Here is an 8353-nt window from a genome sequence, read left to right as displayed (position 1 = left end):
CCTTTAATCCCCCCCCCCGTTTCGCCCCACACCAAATGTCCACTACAGTTTCTACTACAAAGCTACAAAGAACCTGGGAACCTTTCACACCTCTTTGAAGATGGGTTGGCGCCAGGAGATTGTTAGGAAGGGAAGAGGGAAAAAGGAAAACAATTGCAAATCACACACAGCAAGACATCATGATACTGACAGTCATGGTCCTGACATTCCGCCCCCCTTAAGACCTCCCCCCCGTTTTGGGCGATCGGGGTAAGCCCGGTGAAATGCCTTCACCAAGCGAGGGGCTTGGACATGTTCGGAATCGACCCATTCGTTGTCCCCAGCCGGGAAATGGGTCCAAGCGATCAAATACTGTAGCCGGCCACGATGCACCCAGGAGTCTAAAACCTCTTCCACCTCGTGGTGAGGCTCGCCCCTCACCACAACAGGGGCTGGCGCCGCCAGGCGAGGGTGTCAGTCATCCGGGGGAGGCGCCCTGTTGATTGTCCTTGGCTTCCACCATGTAATCCACCTTGAGCCTCAGCAATAAAGGTGGACTATAAATGACACAACAACAATAAAGCAGTAGAGGTATACACACTCAGGGATATTTTAGGGGGTAGCTGTGTCGATCTGCAAGAGAGCAGCTAGATTCAAGTCCAGTGATGCCTTAGAGACCAACAGGATTCTGAGCGCTTGAGAGCCAAAAGTTCCTTCTTCAGATACACACAGGGATATGTGCGTGCGTGCGTGCGTGCGTGCATGCGTGCGTAGGCGGGAGGAGAACTGTACAGTTAAAAGGCCAGGAAATGTATGCCTGTTTTTATTGTGCTGTTAAATACTTGTACTTACATTTTAAATGTTATTGTAACATTTTAAATGTATTGTCGAAGGCTGCGTTAAAGGCGAGAAACATGCCGCCTTGCGCCGCTGCGTGGTTTCTGCGTTTGAAATATTGGCGGCTTTCGCGCAGTAACCAGAAAACTTTCACCTGCATCTGTGGCTGGCATCTTCAGAGAACGCTGCTGGAACACGGCCATACATCGGGGAAGCGGCACCGCAACATTTTAAATGTTTTTTTATCGGCGGAGACGTTAAATGCGCGAGCTTCCTGATTGTGTAAGAAGAATTGGCATATAAATGTGTTAAATAAATGCATGAAATGAAATGGAGGAGGGATAGTTCGGGGCATTTCTGTGCAAAACATCAGGGTTTTTGTTGTTGTTGCCATTTGCCTGGCACTATAAGAACACACGAATAATTACATAAAAAGAAAGTATACAAAATAAGCCCAAGAATTGTAATTGGGGGGACAAGAAGGAAACCGATCTGTGGAGCTGATTTAATACTTTTGGAGAAACGCATGAGTCATCTCTGCAGAATTTTATTTTATTCACTGGAACGTTTAACCCCGTCTTTTTCATGACTCACGTCCATGTGAGCGCAGTTAAAACTGTTCAGAAATTGCTGCATTATTTTTTACAGCAATTGTAGATCCTTTGTAAGTCTCCTGAAAGACAGATTGATTGACGGCCGTATCATATGTAAATCTTTACAATAACAAGCAAGCAAGCAGACCAATTCTGGCCAGCGGTTTCTCCCTAGGGTAGCCTCGGAAGCTCTTTTGTGGAAGAATGGCTAGGCGGGGGTTGGCAGCTGGAGGGCTGGCCGGAGAGAGCCGTTCTGTTGGGGACGTCCAAAGGGGTCGGACCTCCTTCTACATCCGAATGGTGTCCTTCCGTTCACGGGCATAGGGGCTGGAGGGCACCTGTGCTGGAGGGCACCTGTTGGGTTGGAGGGTGAATGCGTCTCTGGTAGTCAGAAGTCCTCTCTTAGAGGTAGTTGCCAGAGTGGATTTGGGGACAGAGGTGGCCCCTGGACTTGAGGTGGGGCCTCAATCCTGTGTTAATGCCAAGGCAAGCTGCCCAAGGCACCTGTGTGTGTGTGTGTGTGTGTGTGTGTGTGAGAGAGAGAGAGAGAGAGAGAGAGAGAGAGAGAGAGAGAGAGATCACCATCCAGAATGGGTTGGCCTGGTTTCAGCTGAGAGTAGATGGTGAACATCCTCAGCAGTGAGCGGCGGGGGGTATGCTACTTTCCCTCTGGCCCCCACTCCCATCAGCCTGTTTTTAGTTCATTTATTTTAGAAGAAGAAGAAGAAGAAGAGTTTGGATTTATATCCCCCCTTTCTCTCCTGCAGGAGACTCAAAGGGGCTGACAATCTCCTTGCCTTTCCCCCCTCACAACAAACACCCTGTGAGGTAGGTAGGGCTGAGAGAGCTCCGAGAAGCTATGACTAGCCCAAGGTCACCCAGCTGGCGCGTGTGGGAGTGCCCAGGCTAATCTGAATTCCCCAGATCAGCCTCCACAGCTCTAGCAGCAGAGCGGGGAATCCAACCCGGTTCCTCCAGATTAGATACACGAGCTCTTAACCTCCTGCGTCAGTGCTGCTCCCACAGATTATTAGATTTATTCCCCCTCCTCAACAAAGGTCAGGCTGGGGGCAATTAACAATACAGAAATACCAACAATTAAAATACATATTGTAAAATCCCACCGTTAAAAATTCCCAATTGACGCTACATTTATTACGTTGAAATTCCAGTTCCAGGGAAGGAGGAACACGAACTAAAGTTGGAAACCAAACCATAATCCACTACAGAACAAATACCAGTAGAAGTGGAGGCAGAGAGGCCAGCCACGATGTAACCTTTGCTGCCTCGGCCACAGCCTTGGGAGATCACCTCCACCTGGAATTGGATCTGGTTTGTCAGAGAGCTCCACCAGTCCGGGGCCAGCACCCAAAAGGCTCTGGCCCTGGTTGAGGATAGCCAAATATATCCTCCAAGGAGCAGCAGTGGCGTAGGAGGTTAAGAGCTCGTGTATCTAATCTGGAGGAACTGGGTTTGATTCCCAGCTCTGCCGCCTGAGCTGTGGAGGCTTCTCTGGGGAATTCAGATTAGCCTGTGCACTCCCACGCACGCCAGCTGGGTGACCTTGGGCTAGTCACAGCTCTTCGGAGCTCTCTCAGCCCCACCTACCTCACAGGGTGTTTGTTGTGAGGGGGGAAGGGCAAGGAGATTGTCAGCCCCTTTGAGTCTCCTGCAGGAGAGAAAGGGGGGATATAAATCCAAACTCTTCTTCTTCTTCTTATTGGGAAGGGCAGTCCAATAGATATGATGGTCCCAGACCATTTAGAGTTTTGAAGGTTAAGACCAGAACCGTGAGCCTGATCCGGTGGTCAACTGGGAGCCAGTGCAGCTGGCCATGCGCACCCCCCTTGTAGCTTTGCCTCTGCCCCATGGCACCCCTTTGTGTGTGGTAATCACCCTTAGGGGACGAAACTCTCTCCAATGTTATTGAACATCTATATGCAGTCCTTTGCCCAGTCAGTCCAGAGTTCTGGGCTGGAAATGGGTCCAGGGTAATTTTTTTTTGTGTGGGGCGGCCATTGTATTTTCAAGAATCCCTCCTGCAAATCCTCTAGGTGTGAGTCCACGTTTACAGCAGTGGAACCCTTGGCTGGGCTCATTTTCGGCAGTCCTAAGACGACAGTTTCACACTCACGGGAGTCCACTTTCAGTGCACTTCAGTGATCATTTGCAACTGGATTTTGTTGTTTCATACAGTAAAAGCCTGTTGGACAATAAATGAAAAGTGTGAGAGCAGCCTTAAAAAGAGGGGACAAAGACCAAACCCTCTTGAGTCCTGCCACAGTGCTGGGCAGTGCCAGAGGCCCCTTCATACCACCCCCCACTCCCCAGAATCAAAACAGATGAACACCCATGAAGCTGCCAAGGTCAGCGGGGCCTTGTGCTCCAACTGGGAGTGGCCCCCCCTGAGTCTCAGGCAGAGAAGCTCTTCCACATCATCTGCCGCTTAGTCCCTTTCACAAGAGAAGCTGCCACGGATAGACCCTGCACCCTCTGCATGATGCGCAGGTGTTCCATGGCCCCTCCCCCACATGTCACGCAACTAGTCTGCAGCCTCCCTGCCGCACCTCCCTCGTCCAGCCACGTAGCCTCGAGAACCCACTTAGGTGTGGAGAAGCAACTGGGGATGACTCAGAACTGGGGCGTACTCAGAAGGCAAACTGTACATGATGCCCTTATTGGCTGCCAGAACATCTGAGACGCTCTTATGGGCTTTTCCACTGGAATCACCCCCCAGTCAGTTCTATTGCACTTATTTCAACAGGTTGGTTCGAAGATGACTTCCCCACGGAAGAAGAAGAAAGCAGCACTACTGTTTCCTACATAAGATCCGCTGAAGAAACAACCAGTTCCTCTGTACTAGAGAGCAACACGACATCCACCACAAGCACTCCCACGACATCCACCACAAGCATTCCCACGACCACGACACCCACCACAAGCACTCCCACGACCACGACACCCACCACAAGCACTCCCACTCCCACGACATCCACCACAAGCACTCCCACTCCCACGACATCCACCACAAGCACTCCCACTCCCACGACACCCACCACAAGCACTCCCACTCCCACGACATCCACCACAAGCACTCCCACTCCCACGACATCCACCACAAGCACTCCCACTCCCACGACACCCACCACAAGCACTCCCACTCCCACGACATCCACCACAAGCACTCCCACTCCCACGACATCCACCACAAGCACTCCCACTCCCACGACATCCACCACAAGCACTCCCACGACACCCACCACAAGCACTCCCACTCCCACGACATCCACCACAAGCACTCCCACTCCCACGACACCCACCACAAGCACTCCCACTCCCACGACACCCACCACAAGCACTCCCACTCCCACGACATCCACCACAAGCACTCCCACTCCCACGACACCCACCACAAGCACTCCCACTCCCACGACATCCACCACAAGCACTCCCACTCCCACGACATCCACCACAAGCACTCCCACTCCCACGACACCCACCACAAGCACTCCCACTCCCACGACATCCACCACAAGCACTCCCACTCCCACGACATCCACCACAAGCACTCCCACTCCCACGACATCCACCACAAGCACTCCCACTCCCACGACACCCACCACAAGCACTCCCACTCCCACGACACCCACCACAAGCACTCCCACTCCCACGACACCCACCACAAGCACTCCCACTCCCACGACATCCACCACAAGCACTCCCACTCCCACGACACCCACCAGAAGCACTCCCACTCCCACGACACCCACCACAAGCACTCCCACTCCCACGACACCCACCACAAGCACTCCCACTCCCACGACACCCACCACAAGCACTCCCACTCCCACGACATCCACCACAAGCACTCCCACTCCCACGACATCCACCACAAGCACTCCCACTCCCACGACATCCACCACAAGCACTCCCACTCCCACGACACCCATCACAAGCACTCCCACTCCCACGACATCCACCACAAGCACTCCCACTCCCACGACATCCACCACAAGCACTCCCACTCCCACGACACCCACCACAAGCACTCCCACTCCCACGACATCCACCACAAGCACTCCCACTCCCACGACATCCACCACAAGCACTCCCACTCCCACGACATCCACCACAAGCACTCCCACGACACCCACCACAAGCACTCCCACTCCCACGACATCCACCACAAGCACTCCCACTCCCACGACACCCACCACAAGCACTCCCACTCCCACGACCCCCACCACAAGCACTCCCACTCCCACGACATCCACCACAAGCACTCCCACTCCCACGACATCCACCACAAGCACTCCCACGACACCCACCACAAGCACTCCCACTCCCACGACACCCACCACAAGCACTCCCACTCCCACGACATCCACCACAAGCACTCCCACTCCCACGACATCCACCACAAGCACTCCCACTCCCACGACACCCACCACAAGCACTCCCACTCCCACGACATCCACCACAAGCACTCCCACTCCCACGACATCCACCACAAGCACTCCCACTCCCACGACACCCACCACAAGCACTCCCACTCCCACGACACCCACCACAAGCACTCCCACTCCCACGACACCCACCACAAGCACTCCCACTCCCACGACATCCACCACAAGCACTCCCACTCCCACGACATCCACCACAAGCACTCCCACTCCCACCACCACGACATCCACCACAAGCATTTCCACTTCCACGACACCCACCACAAGTACTTCCACGACCACGACATCCACCACAAGCACTCCCACGACATCCACCACAAGCACTCCCACGACATCCACCACAAGCACTTGCACGACCACGGCATCCACCACAAGCACTTCCACGACCACGACGAGTCTTCCAAGCACCTCCACAACTACTTCCACAGTCGCTAGCACTACCACCATTCAAACCACTGCTGGTGAGTATGAGAGGCCTCCTCCTTGTTGTGGCAGAGAGAACCACTTCTCTCTGTGCTTGGGGCAGGGCTGGTGTTAGCCCACCCAGATCTTGTTTTGATACATTGACTCTGGGCTGTGCATGTGTACTTACTGGATAGCTGGCCATAGTCCAGGGTCATCTTTGTGGTGGTCCCAGAATGGCTCATGGATCCTGCTGGATTCCAGAACAGTGGGTTTTTTTAAAGGACTCCCAAACAAATGCTTTGCTGCAGCTGCATTAGGAGCTTGAAATGAGAAGCCCCTAGAAGCTGTTGACAAAGTCACCCCCCCGGTCAGTCTCTCATGGCCTTGGGTTACGAAGCCAGCATGGCGGTTTCCCAAGGAACCGGGCAACCGCAAGAGGGCCAGGAGACTTCTAGAGCAAAGCTGGTGCTATCAGCCGCCATGGACTAAGGCGCCCACTGGAAGACCTGTGAAGCGGCATCGGCAGCAGGCGGCAAACAGATGACTTGACCAGTGGTCAAGGGGTTGACCAGTGGCCAAGGGGTTCCAAGCGGAGGTCTTTCCCATCACCGACTGCGCAGTCCTTTTGAACTGGAGATGCCATCGAGGATTGAACCAGGAACCTTTTGCATGCAGCGAGATTCCCCCCATCAAGCCACGCCCCCACCCCTGATGCATGCCAGCTGTGCGTATGAAGGCACTGGTCATGTTGAGTGACAGAGAAGAACGTTTCCTCTGCGGACGATGCTGCTCAGGCTAGGAAGGGCTGCTCTGGGCTGGTGGGGGGCAGCTGGGTGAACCCCCGGGTTCGTGCTTCCCGGCTGCTGGCGTAGAAAGCATGTTTGTCCCCTTTAACCAATGCTGGGGGGTGGGGGGATGGAGAATCTCTTGCTACAATGGAGGATCCTGCAACGGAGATAAATGTATCTGTCCTGGCAACTTATTCTTTGGGCCCAAGTGTGAATTCCCTGTGGGTAAGTTTCAGGGAGGACAGCTTGACCCCGCCCCATGCCCTGCCATTTAAAGCAGAGCCTGCCCCACCACTGTTTTTGTGCTGCACAGAACCACCGTGGCCTTCTGGCAGCTCCTCCAACCCCCTGTGGTGGGCATTGCTCGATTGATTCGTGCTCATTCCTCGCTTCGTGAGCGCGCACAGGAGCTCTGAAGCTGCAGGCAGCTCCTCGTACTGTTTATTATTATTATTATTATTATTATTATTATTATTATTATTATTATTATTATTATTATTATTATTAATTAGATTTAATATACCGCCCTATCCCAACAGGAAGGGCTTAAAGCATTATGGAGCAACTGCAACCACTATGCTGAGTATAAACAAAACTGTCAATGCCCCTCCCCCACCAAAAAGATAAGCAGAGCAACAGGTAGCAGCAGCCCTCCAACATGAAATAACCCAAGCTCAAAACCAGTTGACTAAGACAAGAATGTGCAGGAACCCAAATTTGAGGAAGGGTTTATTTTATCTACAGACTCTTAGCAAGTTTATATGGATTCTTTGGGTATCAAAAATTGTAAATCATTTTTTTTTTAAGAGAGGAAAAGTTGTGCCGCCAGCTGGTTTTGATGCTTGCACAATCAAGGTCCGTGCAACGTCTTTTGTGCCCTTCCTCGGGTGCCCAGGGAACCCCTTCCCTCCCCTTCCTTGCATGCCACCCCATTCCCTCCCCTCCCTTGCATGCCACCCCTCCCTCCCCTCCCCTCCCTCCGCTAGGGTGGGTGGGCCAGGTCAAGATGCCGGGTCCCCTTCCCTCCCCTTCCTTGCATGCCACACCCATTCCCTCCCTCCCTTGCATGCCACCCTCTTTACTCCTCAGAAGATCAAAGGAGGCTGCGCTGGAAGGAGTGAGGGCCTCAAGAAGGCCTCCCTTGGTTTGGGCTGGGAGGTGGTGAGTGGTGTCGGAGTGCCGGAGCGCATGCTCGGTGTCACACAGGCAAGAAAGAACTATTCTGGGTTTTGGGGTCCAGCGTGTTAATGTCTGGGCTTTTGTTCTGGGTAGGAAGTGTGCTTGTGCC

The sequence above is a fragment of the Sphaerodactylus townsendi genome, linkage group LG15 (genome assembly GCF_021028975.2).
Source record: "Sphaerodactylus townsendi isolate TG3544 linkage group LG15, MPM_Stown_v2.3, whole genome shotgun sequence".
Taxonomy (NCBI): domain Eukaryota; kingdom Metazoa; phylum Chordata; class Lepidosauria; order Squamata; family Sphaerodactylidae; genus Sphaerodactylus; species Sphaerodactylus townsendi.
The sequence above is the reverse complement of the archived record's forward strand: the minus strand, read 5'-3'. Positions refer to the sequence as shown.